Source organism: Eucalyptus grandis, chromosome 10 (genome assembly GCF_016545825.1).
Source record: "Eucalyptus grandis isolate ANBG69807.140 chromosome 10, ASM1654582v1, whole genome shotgun sequence".
Lineage (NCBI taxonomy): Eukaryota > Viridiplantae > Streptophyta > Magnoliopsida > Myrtales > Myrtaceae > Eucalyptus > Eucalyptus grandis.
The window spans coordinates 9,632,840-9,659,346 of NC_052621.1; the positions used below are offsets into that span (position 1 = coordinate 9,632,840).

The 26,507-nt window shown below is 39.1% G+C and overlaps 1 protein-coding gene, 1 long non-coding RNA gene and 1 other non-coding gene across 3 annotated transcripts in view; all 3 read left to right on the forward strand.

The window, feature by feature from the left end:
* The window catches only part of LOC104421604 (uncharacterized protein YpgQ), a 35,382-nt gene extending 15,877 nt beyond the window's left edge, over positions 1-19,505 (forward strand). Inside the window, exon 8 of the mRNA XM_039303962.1 lies at positions 19,323-19,505. The gene's annotated coding sequence lies outside the window, so the exon portion shown is untranslated. The remainder of the gene's footprint in view (positions 1-19,322) is intronic.
* LOC104421606 lies at positions 16,664-19,505 on the forward strand. The gene is made up of 5 exons (XR_005547136.1): positions 16,664-17,510; positions 18,366-18,464; positions 18,782-18,953; positions 19,126-19,217; positions 19,323-19,505. It is a non-coding gene; the product is annotated as an uncharacterized protein YpgQ (transcript).
* Positions 19,506-22,500: 2,995 nt separating this feature from the next.
* On the forward strand, positions 22,501-26,243 carry LOC104421608. Its single transcript, XR_005546922.1, has 3 exons — positions 22,501-22,956; positions 23,151-23,462; positions 23,824-26,243. It is a non-coding gene; the product is annotated as an uncharacterized LOC104421608 (long non-coding RNA).
* Positions 26,244-26,507: the final 264 nt, after the last annotated feature.

Consider the following 26,507-nt stretch of genomic DNA (forward strand, 5'->3'; position numbering starts at 1 on the left):
AAATCTTGTCTCGCTAGTGAGAAAAGGTCCGCCACCGTGACAAATCTGGATAAACCGGAATTTAATATCATTTGATTTGAGCAAAAAAGATGTAAAGGATCTCTCTAGTGCTAGTGATCAAACCAAAAGGAGACTGACTGGCCATCTCCAATTCTCCATTGGAAGAAGAGTCGAAACTCGGATATCAAGTGAATGATTCTCTTCCAAGCCCAAGAATAATAGGTCGGCGTCCCAACCATCTAGAAACTCTTCCATTTGAGGAAGGTTGAGTGGATCCACTTGCACCATAAAGACTCATTATCTATAAACATGATCCAAATGTGCTTGAGCATCGTTGCCTTGTTGAATTCTCGCAATCTGCGAATTCCAAGTCCTCCTTCCTCCTTTGGAAGGCACACATCTTCCTAGGATACTTTAGCGCCACCATTTTCCAAGGTCGGCGCCCTTCTAAAGGAATTGTCTAAGGATCAGCTCAATGCGATCCAAAAGGAATTGTCTAAGGATCAGCTTAATGCGATCCAGAATTGCAACGGGGATGGTGAAAACACTCGCCCAATAAGCTTGGATGACATGAATGACCGACCTTATTAGCTGAACCCTACTAGCAAATGATAGAAAATGCTGAGTCCAGGATTAGACCCTGGCCATTATATGATCAACTAAGGACACACAGTTCGCTTTGCCGAGCCTCAAGGATATAATAGAAACTCCCAAATAACGCACCGGCAACTTTCCTTCAACGAAACCAAGGGCATCATTGATCTCATTCCGTAACTCCTTCGAGCCACCTGCAATAAATATCTCACTTTTGCTGTTATTTGGCTTCAATTCGCTCCATGTCGAGAAAGTATGTAGACCATCTTTTAGAAGAGAGATGGAACCCATATCCGTTCGACAAAAGAGAAAGATATCATCCACGAAGAAAAGATGAGATAATCTTGTAGCCTTGCATCTCCAGAAGAATTTGAACCCAAGTTGCGCCACACATGCACTAAGGATGCCTAAGAAGACTTCCATAACCAAAGTAAAGAGGTAAGGGGACATGGGATCCCCTTAGCGAAGGCCACGTCCACTAGGGAAGAAGCCATGGAGTTCTCCATTCAAGGAAATCGAAAACTTGGAGTGCGTACACATACCATAATGAGCCTAATAATATGGTTTGGGAATCAAAACGCACGCATGACCATTTCAAGAAAGTCTTAGTCGACCGTGTCATAGGCCTTCTGAAAATCAACCTTAACAGCACATTTAAGGGAATACGACTGAAGATGGAAACTAGCAAATAATTCATGTGCAAGAAGAATATTATCCTGGATGCGACGACCCTTAACGAATGCATTTTGAGAAGGGCTGATAGTGTCATGAAGAACTGCGGCAACGCAATTAGCTAAGACCTTGGTGATACATTTATAAATTTTATTGCGGTAGGCAATATGTCTATAATCATTGACTGATGTCGCATTAGGCACTTTAGGGATCGGCACAATGATGGTGTTGTTAATCTCCCTTAGAAGTCTCCCCATGACGAAGAAGTCATTAACTGCTTCAATAACCAAAGGTCCTACTAGCTCCTAATTGCTCTTGAAAAATTCCACACCAAACACATCTGGCCCAAGAGCCTTCCCACAAGCAAGGGAGAAGAAGGTATCATGAATTTTACTATCTGAGAAAGGATAGGAAAGAACATTAATATGCTCCTCATTGAGAGGGCATCGAATAACTTGCTGTAGGTCTAGCAATGCAAGGCTAGAAGGAAGGGATCGCGCAACGAAAAGCTCCTGAAAGTGAGAGATGAAAGTGTTATGCACTAGGCTTGGTTCGGTGACCAAGTTACCATTCCTATCAAGAACCGAAAGAATCATGTTCCTCAGCTGTCTTGTAGTGACGAAGTGGTGAAAGTACTCAGTATTCCTATCACCATTCTCGAGCCATCTGATCATAGATTTTTGTCTAAAAAAGGACTCATCCTGACTCCTCAGCTCCACAAAGGTCTTCCGATGATTTGTTTCTAACTCTGCTAAGAGATCATTAGTTGCGTCCTGCTGTAGGTCAAGCTGGGCTAACCTAAAAGCATTCTTGGACTCAACAACCTTCCCAGATAAGTTGGAGAAAGAATCTCTATTTAGCTGCTTTAGCCGGCTTTTTAGGGCTTTCAATTTGCTAACCAGCTTGTACATAGGGACCCCTTCAGTCGGGGCATCCCACATTTGTGCCACAATGTCCTAAAAGGATGGGTGCTCCATCTAGAAATCAAAGAATTTGAAAGGCTTCTTCCGAAAAACTGGTTGTGTCACTTTAACCACCATAGGAGAATGGTAAAAAATTCTAGAAGTCAGAAACGTTGCTTTCGAATAAGAAAACTGAAAGCTCCAATTGGTATTCACTAACACCCGATCAATTTTCCTCGCCTTGCGATTAGCCCCAAAAGACGTGGACCAAGTAAACCGAAGTCCAACATACCTCAAATCTTCTAGTTCTGCCTGAGTCAAACACTGATTGAAATCGTCAAAACAAGGCGGCCAGGCGTTAGAGCCCCCTATCCTATCATACGGGTCTTTGATGGCGTTGAAATCTCCAGCAACTATCCAGGCCAAATCCTGGACGCAAGAACTTATCCTGAGCAGGTCCGCCCACAAAGGCCTACGTGATATAAACGTGTGCATAGCATAAATCACCGAAGTGCAGCAACATAATCCAAACATAAGAAGCTCCACTCTCTCATGGATCGCTTGCTTGTTGGAAGAGATTAATTCAAAATTAACCAAAGTAGGGTCCCAACCAACCCAAATCCTGCCTTAGGAGAATAATCATAATTGGCCATCCACTTCCACCCAGCCAAAAGCCCAGCAGACATGGATTGAAAGAGATGCTCTGGCACTTTGGTTTCCAATAAGTCTATCATACAAAGGCTGTTAGAAAGAGCGAGTTTCCTAACCTCGGCTCTTCTCAAAGGGTCCATGAGACCTTTAATATTCCAAAATCCGAACAACATATATATAATATAGGCAACTACTGATCTAGGCTAACGAAAGGAAAGGCAAGGCAAAGGAGACTACCTCTGCTTAGGAGGCTTTCGGCGAGGATTTGCCGGCTCTCCAGTCTTCACCTCAGTTCCCGGGTCGGGAGCTAAAACAAGCAATCTCTCCTGAATGGTCTCCACCTTCGTTGGGAGAATCCTCTGGGGTGGGTTTGACACGCCGAGGGAGACAATGTTGTCCTCATCTGAGCATTCAAATGTGGTTGCAACCTCCGACTCCACATCGAGCTCATGGGAAGAAGTGCCTTGATCTCGTTGGGAATCAGCTACAAGGGAAAGGGCCACCTTTGGGGGAGCACTTGATCCTCTATGCAATTTTTCGAGCAAGTCCGGGAGGTAACGAATCCACAGTAGGAGCCTTCAGTGGACGGGTCTGATCTTCAACCCTAGCGATGGACGAATTAGTAGCAGGTACCTTCAGCGAACAGGTCTGTTCTTCAACACCAGCATTGGACGAGCGGGAGGATTCTCTAATCCTGGAGGCCAACTGCTTCTTCTTTTTACCTTTCGCCTGCTTCCAAGGCTGCTCCGGAGAAGTCCGTGATTCTGCAATCACCGAATCAGGAATGCGGGCCATTGTAGGGGTCAAGGGAGCTGAATCGCCCAAGACCTGAAGGATCAATCAAGGCCTGTTGCAGTGTAGGAATTGTCACTTCAGCAACCGGAGCAGGGATAGTAGTCTTCTGCGGAACTGAAACCACAACAGCCAGCGAAACAGGCTCGACCGGATGCTACTTTGGAGCTCTAGTTTGTTCGGCGGGGTTGTGCACGCGGGGAGGAGGTCGACAGTTGTGCCCAAATGCATTACAGTCCGGGAATTCAGCCGGCAGCCATTCGAGAACTCCTTTTAAGACCACTTCAGTAGTCTTGCATCTCGGCTGATTTGTCTTGATCTCCACACAAATTCTAGCAAACGAGACCATTTTCATTTGGTTCGTTTGTTGATCCACAAATAGCGGTTTACCGACCACACTCGTGATGGCACTCATCGCCGGTATTGTCCAACAATCAAACGGTAAATTCCTCAACCGAATCCAAACCGGAATGGAGGATTGGTTTTCCCTCTTGAGGTCCATGAGCGGCTACTATTGCCTAAGAATAAGAGGCACTCTAGCCACTGTGATCGGACCATCTTCTAGAATTTTTTTCCAAAACACTAGGTCCGGAATGTGGAGAAATAGGAATCCTTGGTTATTGGCGAGGATTTCCACAAGTTTGGAATCCCACGCATTCTTCAAAGATTGCTTCATGAGGGAGAAGGGGAGTTTCCTCCTCCCAACTAGGTATCCCACCAAACATTGATGCCACTTTGGGTCCACTGTATCAAGAGCTTCATCCGCCAAATTCACAACAGCTTTGCCATCAACAAACGTGGGAGGAACGTAGGATAAATCCGACCCTTTCACTGCAAGCCGGGCGACATTTGCCCAAGAATGTGCCGGGGCATTAGGGTGACCACTTGGAGGATGCATAGGGCGCTTGGAAGTAGACCGCTTTTGGCTCCTGCCTCTGGACCGGTGGGGGCGAGCAGAAGGCTCCAGGGGGCTTTCAGCTTGTTCTTCGATTCTGTAGGACCGGATGAGGAAGCCATAGCCATACCAGGTTGATTCGAAAGAGAGGCAGCACCACGAGAGGGGTCTAGATGCGCCTTAGAGATAGAAGCCAAATGACGAGCTGCTGAGACGATTCCAGCCTCAACAGTGGTTGAAGACATATTCACAAACACTTGCACTGCACCCTGAACACAGCTAAGAAAAACACCATCAAATATAGGGAATCGAACATGCCTATCTTTAACGACACTACATGGTACTACAGGGGCCAATCTAGCATTGAACTCATAGCAGAACTCCAACAACAAGTGCGCCCAGAAAAAACACAAAGCAAAATCGTAGCAACAAAATCGAACCAACGAAAATTGGGGAAGCAGCTAATCTGGGAGATCACCAATTGGAGGGGCGTTGTATAAAGCCTATATGACCTTAGCCACCAAAGGAGAAGCCGAACCACATGATAGAACTCCCCAACTCACGACGGCCAGACTAGATGCACAGCTTACGCGCACACCGGGAGCGAAGTGGATCTCGAAAACTAAGCCAGCCCAGCGGAAATCCTTCGATGGGGAAGAAGATGTAGGTGAGGGGGAACTATTCCAAAAATCAGCTCATTCAACCCATAGAATCTCCCAAATCATGCAGAAAATCAGAAGGAAAAACACCAGATCCGAAACTAGAGAGCAGCCCACTCTAGGGCAGAAGATATCTTCGGATGTAGACCATCTTTAGCAAAATCCTTCGGTGGAGATGTAGAGGAGGTTGAGATGAGACTTCCCTCCGAAAATCAGCCCATTTCGATGGCTACAGCCACGGGAAATAGCTTCACACCACATCGATGAACAGTAACCACGAGTTGCGAAAATGGCTCTGAAAAATTATGTATTAGTCTCCAAGCAAAGAAAGAAAAAAATAAAGTAAGTGAAGTAAATAATTTTCACTAAAGTGCATCGTGTATATTTTCATTAGAATGCATCACATATAAATATTAGGGAAATTTGCATTATTAGTGTTAGTTATTAAGTTTTTTTAAAATTATTAAAAAAAATTAATTACTTAAAAAAGAGTGAAAAAAAAAAGGAAAAAAAAATTGAAAGAAGAAAGAATAGGGCTAGCCCAAGGTCGAACTGGCTTGGCCCTCCTTCTTCATTTTTCCCATTTTCTTCTTTTCTTCTTTTCCCACATGCGTTGGCCCATCTCTTCCTCTTTCCGGCCCAGCCCGTCCATCTCTTCCCCTTCTCTTCTCTTCTCTTCTCTCTCATTCGGGCATAAGGGTGACAAAAGCTGGGAGGACGTTGGCCGAAGGATGACTGTACGAAGTGAGGATGGCAAGGACGTTAGCAATGATTGTTGTACGCAATGCCAGCGTAGGGAATGTCATGCGGTACGAGGCAAGCTAGCGTCGCACTAGAGGAGATAGGAAAATAACAGAGACTAGGATAAAGGTAGAGGAGGCAACATTCCAAGGGGGTTTTGGTTTTTTTGTTGTGGAGGGCTCAAAAAAGGGTTTTTGGAGAAATTCGAGAGAGAGATATCCGAGAGAGTAAGGTCAAAGGAGTGTTTTGGCCATCGTCGATCATTCATTCGTGACTGCTGTACATCTTCAGCCTTTCACGTTGAACCAGGTAGGTCTCTTTAACAAGTGTTAGCAATCAGTTTTTATGTTATTTTTTCAGTATTGCTTATACATCGTGCGTCGACCCTAGGTCGAACCCAAGCCTCGAAACCAACCTAGGTTGCCCTTTTAGCTAGTGCATACCATACGTTCGACAAAATACCATATGTTGCCATTTTTGTATGATTTTCATGAAACAACTGAGTATCGTAAAGTTGGAGAGTCTTTTTTCTTTTGGTTCCGGTAAGTGAGTTAACAGTCGCTAGAGTTTGTGGTCGAAGGCAATTGACGCCGATCAAGGCGTAGGAACAACGGCGATCAGTAGCCCGAGCGGTGGTGAGTGTTGGTGAGAGTTCGCTTGAAGTTGAGGTTCATCCAGTTGTGGTTTGGGAAGAGAGCTCGGTCTAGGAGTCTTCGGGCATGCAGACCAAGGAAGAAGGAGAAGAAGAAAGAAAAAGAAAAAGAAAAGAAAAGAAAAGAATTAGAAAAATTAATTATAATATTAATATATAAAAAGTAGATTTTAAGCAATAGCTTTTAATTAAGTATATTAATAAAGTTTAATTGATATATTTTTCAACCATTAGGTCTATCAATAAATTTTAATCGATGTATTTCTCAACCATTAAGTCTATCAATAAAGTTTAATCGATGTATTTTTTAACCATTAGGTCTATCAATAAATTTTAATCGATGTATTTTTCAACCAATATGTCTATCAATAAAGTTTAATCGATGTATTTTTCAACAATTTCTATCCATAAAGTTTAATCGATGTATTTTTCAATCATTAGGTCTATCGAATAAAGTTTAATCGATGTATTACATCTTCAGCTCTTCCCGTCGAACCAGGTAGGTCTTTGTTAGCAATCGGTCTTTGTGTTATTTTTCAGCATTGCTTATACATCGTGCATCGACCCTAGGTCGAACCCAAGCCTCGAAACCAACCTAGGTTCCCTTTTAGCTAGTGCATACCATACGTTCAACAAAATACCATATGTTGCCATTTTTGTATGATTTTCATGAAACAACTGAGTATCGTCAAGTTGGAGAGAGTCTTTTTTCTTTTGGTTCCGGTAAGTGAGTTAACAGTCGCTAGAGTTTGCGGTCGATGGCGATTGACGCCGATCGAGGCGTAGGAACAGCGGCGATTAGTAGCCCAGCGGTGGTGAGTGTTGGTGAGAGTTCGCTCGAAGTTGAGGTTGATCCGGTTGTGGTTTGGGAAGAGAGCTCAGTCTAGGAGTCTTCGGGCATGCAGAGACCGGGAAGAAGGAGAAGAAAAGAAATAAAAAGAAAAAGAAAAGAAAAGGAATGAAAAAAATTAATTATAATATTAATATATAAAAAAAGTAGATTTCAAGCAATAGCTTTTAATTAAGTATATTAATAAAGTTTAATTGATGTATTTTTCAACCATTAGGTCTATCAATAAATTTTAATCGATGTATTTCTCAACCATTAAGTCTATCAATAAAGTTTAATCGATGTATTTTTTAACCATTAGGTCTATCAATAAATTTTAATCGATGTATTTTTTAACCATTAGGTCTATCAATAAAGTTTAATCGATGTATTTTTCAATCATTAGGGCTATCGATAAAGTTTAATCGATGTATTACATCTTCAGCTCTTCCCGTCGAACCAGGTAGGTCTTTGTTTGCAATCGGTCTTTGTGTTATTTTTTCAGTATTGCTTATACATCGTGCGTCGACCTTAGGTCGAACCCAAGCCTCGAAACCAACCTAGGTTGCCCTTTTAGCTAGTGCATACCATATCTTCGACAAAATACCATATGTTGCCCTTTTTGTATGATTTTCATGAAACAACTGAGTATCGTCAAGTTGGAGAGAGTCTTTTTTCTTTTGGTTCCGGTAAGTGAGTTAACAGTCGTTAGAGTTTGCGGTCGATGGCGATTGACGCCGATCGAGGCATAGGAACAGCGGCGATTAGTAGCCCAGCGGTGGTGAGTGTTGGTGAGAGTTCGCTCGAAGTTGAGGTTGATCCGGTTGTGGTTTGGGAAGAGAGCTCAGTCTAGGAGTCTTCGGGCATGCAGAGACCAGGGAAGAAGGAGAAGAAAAGAAAGAAAAAGAAAAAGAAAAGAAAAGGAATTAAAAAAATTAATTATAATATTAATATATAAAAAAGTAGATTTTAAGCAATAGCTTTTAATTAAGTATATTAATAAAGTTTAATTGATGTATTTTTCAACCCTTACGTCTATCAATAAATTTTAATCGATGTATTTCTCAACCATTAAGTCTATCAATAAAGTTTAATCGATGTATTTTTTAACCATTAAGTCTATCAATAAATTTTAATCGATGTATTTTTCAACCATTATGTCTATCAATAAAGTTTAATCGATGTATTTTTCAACAATTTCTATCCATAAAGTTTAATCGATGTATTTTTCAATCATTAGGTCTATCAATAAAGTTTAATCGATGTATTACATCTTCAGCCCTTCCCGTCAAACTAGGTAGGTCTCTTTAACAAGTGTTTGCAATTGGTCTTTGTGTTATTTTTTCAATATTGCTTATACATCGTGTGTCGACCCTAGGTCAAACCAAGCCTCGAAACCAACCTAGGTTGCCCTTTTAGCTAGTGCATACCATACGTTCGACAAAATACCATATGTTGCCCTTTTTGTATGATTTTCATGAAACAACTGAGTATCGTTAAGTTGGAGAGAGTCTTTTATCTTTTGGTTCCGGTAAGTGAGTTAATAGTCGCTAGAGTTTGCGGTTTATGGCAATTGACGCCGATCAAGGCGTAGGAATAGCGGTGATTAGTAGCCCAACGGTGGTGAGTGTTTGTGAGAGTTCCCTCGAAGTTGAGGTTGATCCGGTTGTGGTTTGGGAAGAGAGCTCAGTCTAGGAGTCTTCGGGCATGCAGAGACCAGGGAAGAAGGAGAAGAGAAGAAAGAAAAAGAATTAAAAAAATTAATTATAATATTAATATATAAAAAAGTAGATTTTAAGCAATAGCTTTTAATTAAGTATATTAATAAAGTTTAATTGATGTATTTTTTAACCATTAGGTCTATCAATAAATTTTAATCGATGTATTTTTCAACCATTAGGTCTATCAATAAATTTTAATCGATGTATTTTTCAACCATTAGATCTATCAATAAATTTTAATCGATGTATTTTTCAACCATTAGATCTATCAATAAAGTTTAATCGATATATTTTTCAATCATTAGGTCTATCAATAAAGTTTAGTCGGTGTACTTTTTAATAATTAACTCTCTTTTAATCGATGTATTTTTCAATAAATGGAGATCACGGGCTTTTCTCCTTTGAGCGGCAAGATGTTCATTCTCTGCAACAATGACCTTACGTCCCTTTTGGCCGAACACCTCAGTTGAGCGAGCATCGGCGATGTGGTTTTCAGTCACTCTAGAACAAGATCGCCTCTCTTGCTCTCTCTAGTTTTCCTCTGTGATATGGTTTTTTTAAAAGATGCCCCTCCCTCTCCTCCTCTCGCCCTTTTCGATTAGCTCACCCTTCTAGGACAGCGAGACTCACTCTCGTCACTCGTTGTTGATGGGTGCGTTCTCATTGGGAAAATGTAAGGAGTTTAGGACTTTGCATTTTGGTAAACTATACTTTCGAAGAAATTTTGAAAATGCCGTTTGGTGATAAAATACATTTGAAAACTCTTTGGGTGATTAAAATTTTATTTATTTAAAATTGAAAAAATAATGCATGCAACTTTTTAAATATAACTTTTGATCATATATATAATTTAAAAAAAAAAAAGACCAAATCATTCCTTGAAATTTTTTAATTTTTATTTGTTTAAAATTGAAAAAAATAATGTATGGAGTTTCTAAATATAAAATTGAAAATAATGCTAAAAATTCAAATACATACATATATAAATTTTTTTAAAAGACTAAACACTTCATCAGAATTTTTAAATTTTTAATTGTTTAAAATTGAAAAAAAAAATAATGTATGCAAATTTTTAAATATAAATATTAACAATAATACTAAAAAATTCGAATACATATATATTTTTTTCTAAAAAAGGCCAAACCCTTCATTGGAATTTTTTAATTTTTTAATTTGCTTAAGATTGAAAAAAATGATGTATGCAAATTTTTAAATATAAATGTTCACAGTAATGTTAAAAAAATAAAATACTTATATATTTAAAAAAAAAGACCAAATCCTGCGACGAAATTTTAAAATTTTTATTTTTTAAATTGAAAAAATAATGTATGCAACTTTTTAAATATAAATTTGAAAATAATGCTAAAAAATAAAATACATATATATATTTTAAATATCAAACCCTTCATTAGAATTTTTAAATTTTAATTGTTTAAAATTAAAAAAAATAATGTATGTAACCTTTAGATATAAATTTTGACAATAATACTAATAAAATCAAATACACACACACACACACACACACACACACACACACACAAATTTTGACACACAATACACACAAATATATATATATATATATATATATATATATATATATATTTAAAAAAGATCAAATCCTTCATCAAAATTTTTAATTTTATTTTTTTAAATTTGAAAAAATAATGTATGCGACTTTTAAATATAAAATTGAAAATAATGCTAATAAATTAAATATTTATATAATTTGTTTTTAAAAAAGACCAAACCCTTCGTCGAAATTTTTTAAATTTTATTTGTTTAAAATTGAAAAAAAATAATGTATGTAACTTTTTAAATATAAATTTTGACAATAATGTTAAAAAAATCAAATATATAAATATATATTTTAAATACCAAAATATATTTAATTTTTTTAGCATTTATATATATTATTTTTTTAAATTAGAATAATAATAACGAGGGCAAAATCAGAAATTTGAAGAATGAGTCGGATAGTTTTGGAAAAAAAAAATAAGTTTTAGCATTTGATTAGATACCGAAAACTCAAATCTAATTCCTATTAGCATTAGGCTTTCACTTTTTACTTTTTTTCTTTTTTTTTTTCCTTTTTTTCCCCTTTTTTCTATTCTTCTTCTTCTTCTTCATTTGGCCGGTCCCGGGACCGGCGACCAGGCCAGGCGGGCGGCCTTCGTCGCCGAGCCTCGCCGGCGAGCTCGAGCCTCGCCCGCCCCGTGGCTGGCCGGCCGGCCTCGCCGGTGGCTGGGCTTGCCTCCGGCGAGATCGCTGGACCTCGCCTTGGCCTGGCGAGCCTCCGGCGACCGGCGGTGGCGGGCGGCGGCGGACGGCGGCGGGCAGTGGCGGACGGCAACCGAGATGACGAAAGGGAAGAGCGAGGGTTTCACTGTTTTGATTATTTTTCGATTCTCGGAGAGAGAATCAAATTTTTTTTTATTCTCAAATCTTGTCCAAAATTATTCCAGGAACAAAAATTTTATCAAACACGATTCTTGTCCAAAACGATTCTAAGAACAAAAAATCGGAAGATTTGTTTGGCACGTTGCCAAACAAGCCCTTATTGAGTCACAGGAGGAGAGGTTTTGCGGCCGGTCGGCTTGTCGCCTCAAAGAACCAATAGAAGAGTCTTCCTAAGACCGTCGTCCACTGAGACATAGCCAGAGTAGTGGCGGAAGCTCGCTAGAGGCTGGCTAGGGCAGGTAGCGATGCGGTTGGCCTCTTGTAGCACCTCGGTTGTGGGCTCCAGTCATTCTCATGAGGGAGAGGAGGCAAACGCCGAGAGACAGAGGCACAAAGCTAAGGCCCATTTTCTAAAGTGTTTTTTTTTTTTAATGACATGCATACAACGTGGTTCTCATCACATTCTGTTTATACTCGAATATGAAGGCTTCAAGTTGTTCATCACCTCGTGAGTCAATCGAGCGTATGTACGGATGGAATTGACTTGTTCGAAAATTATTGTGATTTCAATCACGGATGCGGACATGATGAACGGAATTAGAGGTCTTTTCTATTGTTGAAATTGAAAGTTCGCTGCTTTCTTGTGAAATTCAAGGCAAAAGAAATTGGGGGTTGGGCTCTTTTCTTCTTCGAGGGAATCCAAGAAACATCCTCTCCATCGATGTAGTTCGGAAAATGTAAAAAAGATCCTTGGGTGGAGTCAATGGTTTATGATCGAACTCTTGTTGAGCAGACTTTGGTACGTACGCATCGAATTCATATTGTTGCTATAACATAATTTATGCTTGTTTAAGGATGGCCTACATGTGCGTTGTCATCTTATCTTATTCCTTTCCATTCATGAATAGGTGCAACCGCACGTGCGACATTTTCAGCAAAAATCTATGTCTTGAAAAAGAAATTGAGATTTGTCATGACTTCCTTGAAGTGGGTTAGACTAACTAGGGTTTGAGTAATGGATTACTAAACCAAAACTTGGTTCGAACTATCCAAACCCCATACCAATTAGGTTCAAATTCTTAATATGCAAACCATTTTCATTTAGGAGTCCTCATCAATTAGTTTATGGTGGGCCAATTAGAAACCCAGTATCGGGAGAAATATTTTATTCCTATGAACCAGAGATTATGGCTACGAAGACTTAATTATATTAGATTTCTCTAATACCCTTTTGATATCGTTCTTTGTATGATTTTCATACATGTTTGGCAGTTGGCTTGGATTTATTTTATTACTCACATGTCCCTAACATGTGAGGTGAATATGTCGGTGCGCAAACTATCAATCTAACACCTAATAAAGTAATAAATAAATTGTAGAACTTAACTTGTAAAAACGAAATCATCTACAATATTAGTTCAAAATTCACATCAATAACCCTGGATATGATTTCTTATTAACATGCAATTACTCAATTTTTTTAAAGACATACAAGAATGTGTCTATACTAACATGACATGCGACATACAATTAAATACACTACATGCAAACTATGGCATGCAACATTAGTTAAATGACCTGATCTAGTGATGGACAAATATTAAATGAAACTATCTTAATATGTCACATATTTAAATGATCCTAAACATGCAATGACTAAATGACAAATGACATAATTCTAGATAACACACCCACGGCAATTTTTTATGTTTTCTTTTCTTTTTCAATTACAATTCAAAATTAAAATGGCCCAATGATTAAACAAGCAATTTTAATTAAGGAAAATGAAATCTAACATCCTAAAGCATGTTTTTGGTATTTTTTAATTTAAAATTTTGGAATGATTAAATTACCTAATCTAATCATGCAATCTAGCCTAAAACTAGCAATATTCTACCGAGCACCAAATCTAATTCTAAGATAATTTTGTGGGTTTAAAAAAAAATCAAATAATGGATAGATATTTAATTAGATAATGTTGTCCACAATCTTGTGCAATCTATCTCAATAAGGATGCAAAATAACCATTAAGGATATTAATGGAAGATTATCCATTCAAATTTGGAAACGGATAAATCAGTGATTGTATCCAAATTGTAATCAATAAGATAAAAGATTTTCCGTTCCTGAATATCTATCTCGTGATTGGAAATAGGATGACTGTCCTATGTTGTTAAGTTAGGAAACTTTCCTAACTTGATGGGATATTTTAGGATTTTGTGGAAAATAGATATCTAAGAATATATACTTATTGCTAAATGAATGTATTAATCCATTACATAATATATTGAATCACTCAAATAAGGCAGTAAAATAAATTGGGCAAAACGGTTAAAAAAATGCACCAAATAAATTCTAATTCTGACTCTTTCAACTTCTCACAAAGACTTCACTCTTTTACACCAACATAAGAAAATAACATTACCATCTTTTTTTGAAAAATCCAAATGAAATAAGTTATTTTCAACAGGAGACTTGTATGAAGATCCCCTTAATTGGTGTCCGAGCAATATATTTGAATTGATTTTTATTTTAATATTTTTCTTGATTTAAATATTACTCTTGCATAATTTAATTTTTTAATTGGAAATATCTAGACAATTTATTCATTGAATGAACTTATTTTACAAAAATAAATAATTTAAAATTTTATTTTCAAAATACAATCGCTTGCATTGCTAAAAAAAATGAATGAACTATTACTAGTCACGAAAATATTCAAATATAAATGATCGTCATTAACAAGATTTGTTTATGAAAAATATTTACATAAATTATTATAAACAACGAAAATTTGTTTATAAAGATAGGTAGATATAAATTATTATTGATAATGAGAACATTTTTAATAATTTGATTATTTCAAATGATACCAATGATTTTGTTTTTATGATTTCCTCTTGAGGTCATCACGTGAATATAAGTTTAAATTCTAATATCCTCATAAATCACATATAGTTTTCGCACAGAATTACCGCTCCTTTCTAATTATACGCAGGCGTGTCGAGAGAGAGAGAGAGAGAAGTGATCGGAGACGGTGACGGAGGCGGCGGAGGGTGAAGCCACGAGAGGCGGCCGTTCGCATGGCGACCGCTCGCCCCGCGTCAAGGTCGGAGAGGCTTGACTTCTTCGGCTCGCCCACGACGGAAGAGCCTCGCTTCGGGCCCCGGATTCCGTGGAAATTGTCCGTACGCTCGCTCGCTCTGACGTTCATCTCTATCTCTTTCCGTTTCGCGCTGCAGTTACTGTTTTTGATCCCCGTTTTCCTCGTATTCATAGATCTGTAGCTTTCGTTCTGTTGATTTTTGGTCGCGTCCTGTGAAGTAGCTGCAGATCGAGAGCGGGCATTTCTTTTCGGCTTCTGCTGTTTGGAACTCGTGATTTTGAGAACACTATATTGTAGATTGACCGAGAAAAGACGCGAAATTGCGGGGATGTCACTCTTAATTTGGTTTGGAGCTTTGGTACTGAGTTCATATAGTTCATAGTGAATGGCAAATTGGATAGAGTGGGGAAAGAAAAAAAGGGTGAATGGGACGATGCGGGTTAGCGTGAAGTAGCAGTATTGATTGCAGTATTAGCTTAGTATGTTTCTTTGGAGTATTTAAAGTAGAGCATGAGTAGTTGCTCGCTAGTCCCGTCTTGTGTAGCTGGTCTTTCATGAACTTAAAGTTGAATTCTGCAATTGAGTATTTGCTTTATGTGGCCAATCGAGTAGGTGCTGGCGCTCAGGCTCCACACGGCAGTGTGCGACTAGCCACTGCCGGTGGCAGCGACGGAGCGAGGGGCAGAGGGACAAAATGGGGATGAAGAGGAGGTGGCTAAGCGGGAAGGCGAACAGGCCATTTTGGGCGCATGGGGTAGAGTTGCTGGCGTGCTCGCTGTAACTGGCCTAAGGTGAGGTCCTTTTCTTGATCCGTTTTGATCCAGTTGAAATATCTAAATAAGTTTTTAGCAAATCATTTCAATTGGACAGAAGAAAAATTAGTTGTATGTTTTAAGTTGCGTATACTTTGTAAAATCAAACCAACTTACAGCAATGAAATTTTAATCCAATCTTTTTTGTTTTGTTTTAATTTGCCAATTTTTTCAGATTTCATTTTTAAATTGGTTTTGGGCCTTTTTTTTTTTTTTTATGGTATTTGGTCCATTTTCGTATTTTCTTTCTCAATGTTACAAATTTTGAGGAGTCTGAATAATTTTAAATTTTTGAGTATTCTAAAATCTTCGTTGCTTACTTTTCTTTCCAAGCATAATTTTGTCCGTAAGTGCCCTATTATAAAACTTGTCATCATAACCCAACCACATTCATAATCCAATCCCCTGATCAATCCACATAGGTGGTCTTGTTCGTCAACATGACACTCACCCATGTCTCTACTTTGCTCATCTACCTCACAAAATCCTGGTTCACGCTAACTCAAGCTCTCTCATTAATTGGGCAAGCTAGTCCAAGAAGTCACCCGTTTTTTAGAGGTAACGATGTAAAGAGAAATCTTAAAACTCGGATTGGGTTGGATCATTTTCGAACCAACCGAACTCACCCGTTTGATGGGTCAATTCACAAGTTACGTACATTTGCATGTATTATAATAAACAATTGGGATATTGGTTCCACCTGTTCCAATTATTTTATTTTATTTTTCATGACTTCCTATTTTTCTTGGCTTAATTTAGGATTAGATTAGAAGATTTAGCATGCCCGAGAAGCACGAACAAATCCCAGCAGGTGGGATTTTTTGAATACGAAGCTGATGGAGAAGCACATGAGAGGGAACGACTCGTCCCACGACGCCTGGCACGTGTTCAGGGTCAGGGACCTGGCCCTCTCCTCGCCCGCGAGGAGGGCCTCGATGCCCACCCGGGTTCTATGGAAATCGTCCGTATGCTTACGCCTGATCTCTCTCTCTCTCCCTCTCTCTTCCGTTATCGACTACCCTTTTATTTTTCCCGTCGGATTCGTTCTCTTCTGAGGGTCTTTCTTGTGTTCGGTGAAGTTTCTGCAGAAACGAGGGCGACCCCCCGCTTAATTGATCCTCTTGAATTTGCTTTGAGCGGCATTGAATTCCTTTGTCTATCTGGTTCTTTACAATCTGTGAATTGTGTTGCAGGTGGAGCTTCCTGCACTTCTTCATGATATCGGTCGGCAGCTCTCTCTCTCTCTCTCTCTCTCTCTCTCTCTTTCTCTCTCACACACACACACACACACACACACTTGAAGACTGCATTTTTACACAATCACGAGTAGGATAACCGGTCTGACTTTGACATTCGTGCTCTTTTTCCAACTGAGGAGTTAAGGCGTTGAACTTAAAATGATGTGGCTATACTTTTTTTTTTTTTTAACAAAAAAATGTGCTACAAGCAGTCTGGAGATGACTTGAAACTCTCCCCCTTTCCTTTACTAAATGCATTTACATGTCTGTTAATTATCCGAACCTAGATTGCCAGTCCTTTTGCATAAAGGTCCTTTGAACTAACTCCTGTGCATGCACATAATTAACTGTGGCATTGCTTTCGTGTGCTTAACGATCAAGTTTAGGATATTCCACAATTTATGTTGAGAAAGAACTTATTTTTAATAGTAGTTTCTCATTGCTGATGTCTACAAGTATCTAAGGTCTGGATTTACTTCTTGATCAGCCATAGAAGTAAGATTGCACAGTATTGTTTTGAGTGTAATTGTTCACCGAGAACCCATCTTTGCATCATATGGATACATAGTATGTTTGCTCATTATATGCATTTCATCCTCGAGTATTATCTTATACTTTGTCACATATGCAACTAAAGGAAAGGTATGGGCATGTTGCAATGCTTTTTGTTTGCTATGCTAATAAATTGTTGTTTCTTCTCTCTAATTCAGCGTTTCACTGTCACCATCCGCGTTTCTATTTTTCCATGTAGAGATCCATTCGAGGAAAAGAGTGTCGAGAATTTCCTTGAGGAACAGGGAGTGGAGGAAAGCAAGAAGATCAAGATCTTAAAGATAGTAAGGGGAATGGGTAAGGGTTTCTTTTTTCTTCTCAACAGTTATATAAGAAGGGGAATGGGTGATTTTTTTGGAGTTTTTGATTGCTCTACCTTTACTTGACTGTGTCTTTGTCAATTCAACTCAGTACAATTATGCGTATGACGCTTAAATATGTAAATTTTCTGCGCATGATGTTTTGTGGTACGTGCTATGCTCGCAGCATGAGACATAGACCTTTTATCTTATTCACCTTGGTTTGTGGAACGCCTTCTCTTTTGCTGGAAATGTCATCATGAAGCTGTGAAATGGTTTATTACAGCCTCAATATCAAATATTTATATCTGCAGATAGAAAAACAATTATTCCATTGGAGGAGGTTTCGTTGGTAATCACATCATGCAGGAAGAGATTGGACTGTAGTACCTAGATTAATAGACCCCGCCCATTGATTTATGGTTGCTAATGTGAATATGTTGTCCTTATTATATAAACATGTTCTTCAGTGACTCGTGTAAGTGTAGGTGTGGCTGGAATTATGGTTTGTGTATGGGTGCTATAGTAAATCTGGAGATACTCGTAATTAAATTAGTTGCTTATTAGTTTTGTGTCGTATAATTAACTCTGTTCGGAGAGAGAAGAAAAGCATATTTATGGCTCATCAGATTATTCATATGGTTTACCAGCAGTTTAGCAAGTCTAGTCACACTTAAATAGTTTATTTTCAAAGACCCTCTTCGATGGTCATATCATTCCATCAGTTATTTTTTATTTAAACATCACTATGTCAAGATTATCCTTTGTTTTTTTGGAATTGGGAAGTCCACTAGAAATTACGTATCCATGATATTGGTGTGAAAACTTATATGACAGATTCTGACATGGTCAGGTTTCAAAAATGAGATTAAGGGGCTTGCAGAAACTGAAGTATTTCCAGAATTTGGGGTCGTGCAGGATGCTGATCGTCTTGATGCCATTGGGGCCATAGGTAATAATAAAGAAATCTTGAGTAGTATTTCCTTACTTACTATTCAAAATCCTGTCTAATTGAATTTTAGTGTTAGAAATTGAGAAATTCAGAAAGTTGAATGATGCCATGTGACGTTTACCGATATAAGCTAGTCGTGTGTCCTTCCTTGACTGGTTTTATGAGCTGTTCTTTTTGCTCCATTCACTTCTCTGTCTGTGACTGAAAGAAAAAAAGCACACCTTGTCATGAAAATTAATGCATATCTGTTGCCTTCTAACTGCATCTGCCTTGTACTGGTTTTGAGATACTTTTGTATGACGTAAGGTCGTGTGCAGGAATAGCTCGTTGCTTCGCTTTTGGGGGAAGCAGAAACAGAGTTCTCCACGATCCTGCCATCCAGCCACGATTTGTTCTTTCCCAGGAAAACTACATGAAAAAGAGGAGCAGACTACCTTGAATCATTTTTATGAGAAACTTCTGAAGCTGAAAGATTTTATGAAAACAAAGGTAAAAAAGTTGGGTTTCCTGTATATAGGGACCTAACTTTTGTTGGTATTTGTTTTTGTAGTTATTCCACATGCTTCCTCTTCCCAATGATTGCTACATTCTTTTAAGAGCTGATAGATGACCATTTAAAATATACCTTCTTTCTGATTGTGTGGGGCTTTGAAATGCTTAGGCTGGACAAAGGAGAGCCGAGAAGGGGCACAAGTTCATGCTCGAGTATCTGGAAGAGTTCTACAAAGAGTGGGATGGGCAAGCCTAGATTGGGTAACTGATTCTCTTTGACAGAGTTCTTGGGTTTTAGGACATTAACATGCATAGCATTTTTTATTCTTGAGGTTGGTCTTTGATGTTGTTACCATGGAACTGCAGGTGATACTGAAGAGGTACTATCACCATCACCATTTCCAATGGTTTAGCCCTTACGGATTACAATACTGAAATTTATCTGAAGTAGAGATCCATGGTTGAATCCAGTTTTAGCAAGTCAGTTGCTAATGCATTGTAATCATAAACATTTATCACCTACTAGCTTATTTAATTCTCTTACTAGTATGCTGCATTTGTTAGAATGTCGTTAGAATTCCGGTCATGGTTGCCCATTTCAAAACTGTTGCTACGTTTGCTATAACAAAAGATGGATCGCCATCGAGATTGCATTTCGTTGAAGATGAGACATTCTCTAAATGAGCTAGAGATCGATACCGAATCACGACTCGCGAGCAGTATGGGTTTCATAGGGATGTGGATAATTCTGTGCTGGTTCATTTGCCTCTTTTTTTTTTCCTGAAACCGTTTCATCTTGATGATCATTTAGGTCTTTGAAGAGCGATTTTATACACACTTCAGAAATAAAATGGCTATAACGGGGAGAGCACTGCAAGAGACAGAAACGGAGATTGTAGTGCGAGTATAATAGCGTGAGAAGTTGGGAGCTAGAGAAATACGATGTTTGTGGTGTTGGTTTTATTTTATTTATTTATTTATTTTTTGAGTCTTTGTGGTGTTGGTTTAGGGATTAAGTCATTAGATACCGAAGATTTTAGACTTAAATTATAAGCGGCGAAGACTAAAAATGCTAAAATTCTTCGAATAACATCCGTTTGTTGTCATCTGATTTAAAAACTTAGGTTGCTTAGGTTTGTCATTGGTATGTCAAGTAATTAATGCATACCGCTTACATTTTTTCATTGGTATAGCGATTAATTGGTGCCTGGACCAGCTCTTATGATATATCTCAACTAGTCCACCCTTTCAGGTGGTCTTGAGAGCACACTCCTCCGCACGGTGCGATGTATTCGAGTTTTTACTATAAAAAAATTCCAACAAGATTTGAACCTCAAATTCTAAGAAGAGGAGCATACTCTTTTGTCATCTATTGTCACATAAGTCAACACCTCGTTGGTTCCAAAAAAAAAAAAAAAAAAAACACCTTGTTGATGGACAAATGTATAATTAAGCCATCGTAACCAAATTTTCATATTTAGCTTTTGCAATTTTACAAATTGAAATAATTTAATCACACGAATATACCATATAAGTAGCTGGGATGGACACAAAGTCGAATTGAGTGGTCCATCAAGAAATTAGGACACTTTTATAAGAATTGGACCATTAAAACGTACTTTTGTGGGAATAGATTCATTTGTATTTTTCATTATTTTAATTATCCATATATAATCTGCAATATTAATATTAAAAGTATATCCTTTCACTTTTGAATATTAATATATACAAAGTAGAAAAAGTAAGATGTTAATTTCTAGGGTTCGTGCAATTGATTGGTAAGTTAGGAGATTTCAACTTAGGAATTAGAGGTCACTTGTCGAATTGATAAAATAATAATTGTGCATTATGGAGATCTTTCATTCTTATTTTCTTGGCGTTTTAAGCTTGAGAGTGTTCCACGGATCTCATAGCTGTGAAAAGGGTACACTTTTATTTTGAGGTTGTCGATTCTTAGGAAAACTGGAAAATGCATCTTTAGCTGAAGTTCTCAATTAATCGCAAGTTTTTCCATGAGAGAGAGAGAGAGAGAGAGAGAGAGAGAGAGAGAGAGAAAAGTGGTGCACTTAATGGCCTTTTTCGGTTAAATTTTCACAGCTTGATATCAAGGTATTCATATTCAGGCAAAGCATAACTAAAATACTTCTAGATCCACAAATCATCAATAGCAATGCTTTCCACGGATGTTTCTTAACTATTGAATGCCTTTGTTAGCTTTGTTTATTTTTTTTGGTCGAACCTTTGTTAGCTTTAAAAGATAAACCCATGCATCCCAGCATCACACAAGCCTGGGAGTATATATTCAATTGCTTGCGCCTTGATTAGCCATGTGCATGAGAAAGAAAAAAAAAAAGACCGGCGTCCACGTCGGCGATTTTTAATCAAAATTGGATGAATGAACTCAATTGATAATAATACAATATGTTTATGATTGAATTGATCTAATGAAAAGGTTTATGATTGAATTATTTTTCTAATACAATATGTTTTGAATTTTTTTTTGGTATTTTTCCCAAAATTCGAGGGGGAAAAAGTTGACCTTTTGCTCAATAAGTCACATATCCAAAATGCCAAAATTTGTGTCTTTTTAATATCTAAAAGGGTTGGGTAAAGTTCAAAGTTCTAGGAATTGGGACATTGGTTATATATTCCTTCACCATTGGACAAAGGTTATTTCCCTTCATTGGGTCTTTGATTGGTATATCATAAGTTATGAATATCATTTACATATAAACTCAATTAAAAAAAAATTATGGGTGATGCCTATGTTTATAAAGCATCAACCAAACGACTAAAATATCGTCCTTAGAAATTTCTACATTAGATTGTGAGAAATAATTCAATCCTTGGTGGTACCTATGATTGAAAAAACTATAAATGTGAGTGTTAAAATTTTATTTTGGTGTGACTAACATTAAAAGAATATGCATATTGTATTCTAACTCCCGCAAAAATAGAAAAAAGGAAAGAAGAAAGAAGTCGAGCATCCATGTTTATCTTGAAATCTTTTTTCCCCCTCCATTGTCATTGTTTTGGTGCGTCTATTTTGATGCAATTGAGGATAAGATTTGATTTAAATGTTAAGATTGGAAGGGTATTTGAATTCGTTGAATTGATAACATGTTATTTCATTTTAAGTAATTAAATCGGATCTAAATTCTAATCCAATTCGGAGTCCTTGCTTACCATTACTTAAACACTATCGGCCCACACATCCCTTTCCGATTCTGTCTTTCCACGTTTGCTCGAGCAAAGATCCTCTACTTCTAAAACCGACCCTGACCCTGCCGGCTTGGTCTACGGCTGCCCAACGAACCCGCCGCAGCCCGCCCCTGAAGCACCGCACCGTGCTCAAATACCGGACATGGGGGGTGGTCACTGGTCCATGCTGTGTGGTATGCTTTTGGGTGACTTTTCTTGCAGGACTCGCGGCCTCTCTCGCATTTATTTTTCTCGAAGGGAAAAGCGATTCGACTGAAAAAATATTGGGGCTGGCGAAACGTGGAGATGTGGGGCTGGCTCGCCAGCAAACGAATTTATGCACAAAAAAAGTTTCCTCTCACTGGCCTGCACACACTACTCTCTCTCAATAGCCTGCACTGCACACACCAACCGCCTGCGCTCTGCCTCTCTATCTCTCTCCAGCTCTGCACGCATTTATTTCTTTGTCTCATATTCTCTTTCCTCTTCGTGCTTTCCATCTCTTCCCCCTCTCCTTTTCTCTCTGCTTCGGACAGAAGGGTGGCGACTAAGCTGGGAGGACATTGGCCGAAAGGGGATTATACGAAACGAGGATGCAGGAGAGAGGAAAAGGACCGAGAGGGGGATAAAGGTTGAGAAGGCACGTTTGGGAGTTTTGGTTTTTCTGCTGGAGGGCTCGATAGAGGTTTTTCGAGAGATTCCAGAGAGAGATCCGAGAGAGAGGCCGAAGGAGCGTTTTGGCCGAGGTCGGTCGTTGTTCGTGAGCTTCCGTACGTCTTCACCTTTCCCGTCGAATCAGGTAGGCCTCTGTGTTAAGTGTTAGCAATGGTTGAGTACATGTTTTAGATCTTATAATTGTTCGGATAACAGATATAAAATAAGTAAAGAAATATGTTTCGTCAGGTTCGAACATTGTTCGACCCAAAATACGTTAGTTTCAAATTCCAAACAAGTTAACTAACCCAAACACGTTCTGATCTTTACCCCAATCAGTCAAACACATACGGTCGCCGTCGCCACCCCTCGTCTCAACGCCGGAACCCTAGCCGCCGCCGGATCAGTCGATCGTCGCCGGAAACCCCTCCCCTTCCCCTTCGGTCGAGCTGAAATTTTGACGTTTAGGGTTCGAGTTCTGTGGGAGATTGGACAAGTGAGGCTGCTCGCGAAGGAGGACTCCGAGGCGAGGACGACGCTCCCGATGCTCGGGGCGATCCCGCCGTTGGTGGGAATGCTCGATTCTTCGGATCTCGATTCGCAGATTGTTTCGCTCTACGCTCTGCTCAACCTCGGCATTGGCAATGACATGTGAGTTCTTGGGATTTTCGGAGTGGGTTTGGATCGTTCTTCTCTGATTTCTGCATTTGATCGGTTTCGGCACCTTGTTCTGCCATTAACAGGGGAAAAAAAATGTCATCTTTTTCGCCTCTTGCATGTGTCTTGTTGTGTCCATCTTGTTCCTTTCTTCTGAAAAATTTCTCTGCTTCATTTTTCGTGCTTCCAGTTCAGCCTCTGCTTTTTGGCAAAGTTCTCACCTTGACGATCTAGATGTGTTTTGGTTTCACATCTCAATCTTTCTTTGCGTCGCCATCGAATATTTCTTCTTACCTCGACTACCCATGATGTTGTCTGTCATGTGCTTTTGAATTTGATGTATTTCCGTATGCAGGTTCTGGCTCTCTGTTTAGTTTCTGTCTTCTATGGTGTCATCAATTATTCATCTGCACGCGCTGGGTTCCCCTCTCGTTCCGTCCTCAGTTTGGGTTCTTGGGTGCGTCGTAGATCGGTTCAGCAACATTTACTGACTTTGATCTTGCTGATAATAGGACAGGCAAGCTAATTGAAACATCATGCTAGATCATGCATCAAAATAGCACATAAATCCACAGAAGAGAGCCGCCTATAGGAAAATGGAACTTTATGAATATCGCCACGCACGCTAGTCAAGAATACCACTTCCCCTCTGCTTAATGTACGATTAATGTGCTTCCGCAATGAAAGAAACGGATAAAATACATTCTGCATACACAGTAGCAGTAGGAGAATATAGTCGAACGCTTTTTAGATATAAAATGCAAGAGAAATCAATAGAACCATTGGGGAGACAGGGTGAGTAGGTTAAGTTCTATTATGCGTTCATCTGTAAAGTTTGACAGAAATTTACAAATGTAAGTGTGGGTTTATAGATAAGTCAAGTTTTGGGTTGAGACAGGGTGAGTACTGAATCTTTCCCCAATCTGTTTGACCTTGCTGTGTTTGAATTGGTGCATGAAGCTTGTAATGGAGGGCATGCTTTGCAATTTGCACCATAATGTGCGTTTCCCTTATATGCTATAATGATGCAATACAATGCGTTTTATACATTGGAATTTTGTTCTATCACTAGATCTTTTATTGGCTTTGCTCACGACATAATATTGTCTTTCTGAGTAGAGACCAGCGATACACTTAACTCCATCTCAAGGACATTGGGTTAGAATTTTCTTGGCCTATTGGTAGAATTAAAGATGCACTTTCAGAATTAAATGGTATCGACTGTTCAACCCCCCACGACGTGCTCCAGAAAATTTGCAAAATCAATTCCTGCTCCAGTTGAAGAACAAAACATTCCAGAGGCAAAAATTATGTGATTCAAGATCTTCCATCTTGAATTGAGACTCTTTTAACTCTTGAAAAAGAGTAAAAAGAGGAGTTGTCCTAGTCATTAAAAAACCAACAATTCGTGAAAAGTTAGAACAAAACGAGGGAAAAACAAAACTATTGCATTGACATATGCACATGACATAAAAACTATAAATATGAGCATAGCTTTCTGTGACTTTGAAGACCAATATGGTAACAGACCCTAATGGTATTAACCCTACTGACAATACCATCCCAACCCGAACCCCAGGAAAAAAAAAAGTGGGAAACCTAGCAACCCGACCCGAATCGAACCATCTAATGTGTTTCAGGTCGGTCCAGGTTGGGTCATAGTGTGTGGCCCTTGTGTTTCGGTTCGGGTCGGGTAACAACGAAACCCGACCCGACCCATTGACACCCCTAATGCGCACCTGTCGTTGGCCAAGCTTAAAAGGGAGAGGGAGCAAGAGAGAAAAAGGGGGGTCGGAGAGAGAGATCCGAAGGGGAGTTCGAGTGAGAGGGCTGAAATTTAGCCTCGGCTAAGCGTCGTCCAGGCATCCTCGCAAACCAGTGCAATGGAGCTTGCAGTTCCCCCCTTCTTCTACGTCCTCCGACGTTGGTGAGTTGAGTTTTGGTTTCGATCCGTTGTTTTCTCAAGGATCCCGGCTTGGCGACACTAAGATGGCCGGCCACAACTAGATGTGTGTTAAGACCGGCTTCCGGACGTTGTCGCCAAGCCAGGTAGGGGCCTATGATTGGGTGCCCGTTCCTTTATTTTATTTTATTTATTATAGCTGCGTCCGGCTTGATTTTAGAGAGCTAAGCAAGCTCGATTTCCTTAGTCCTCATCCGCGCCAGACCCGAATGAGTCGATTTCTCTTAAGTTTAAACTTTGCTCGCTGATTTCTTGAGTTTGGGTGTGAGTTCGAGCTCTGAAGAAGTCCATATTCACTCTCCAACGCGTTGCCCATTACGTGTTCGAAGAAATGCCCGAACAAAGTCCGTCCAGCTTGGTCTCAGACTCTGACTTGTTTAGGGGGCATTCAAATTTGTTCCTTTCAGTGCACGATTGTTCTTGATTATTGAGTGCATTCTCAGTAAAACATTTCGTTCCCATCGATTCCAAATCTCTTAAAACTTTCGGTTGCTTTGCTTGGTGCTTTGATATTGTCCTCGTGAATATTCCCGGAGTCTGTGGCCGTCGGAGGTTGACGCCGGTTAGGATGGAAGCAAGTGGTCAAGGGCCGGTGGTTGTAACAGCCACCGACGACCAAGGATTGCCAACTGTGGAGAAGAAGAATTCAACTTAAGTTCACGAAAGACCAGCTACACAAGACTAGCGAGCAACTACTGATGCTCTACTCTAGAACACCCTTTTACTTCCAGAGGGTAAACAAACTAGCTCATAAAAAAAATGTATATTGAGTAAAGGGACTACATAAGATTCATGATCCTCGAACTTGTCAATTTGCTATAGTCATTTCCAGAAAAGAAGTCAAGTAATTTTGCTGTGAGCAAAAAGTAGCTGATAAACAGAGAACGTTGCCCTACTTTGACAAAGTGTAAAGATAAAATTAAAGAAGAAAATTCACCAATAAACACATTGTCCACGATACATGGATGGTGGATGCTCTTGCCCCCCAAAAAAGAAAGAATAATATGGACTTCGTACAAAAATTAGATAATTTCCTTTCCAACCATTAATTCTATCAATAAAGTTTAATTGATGTA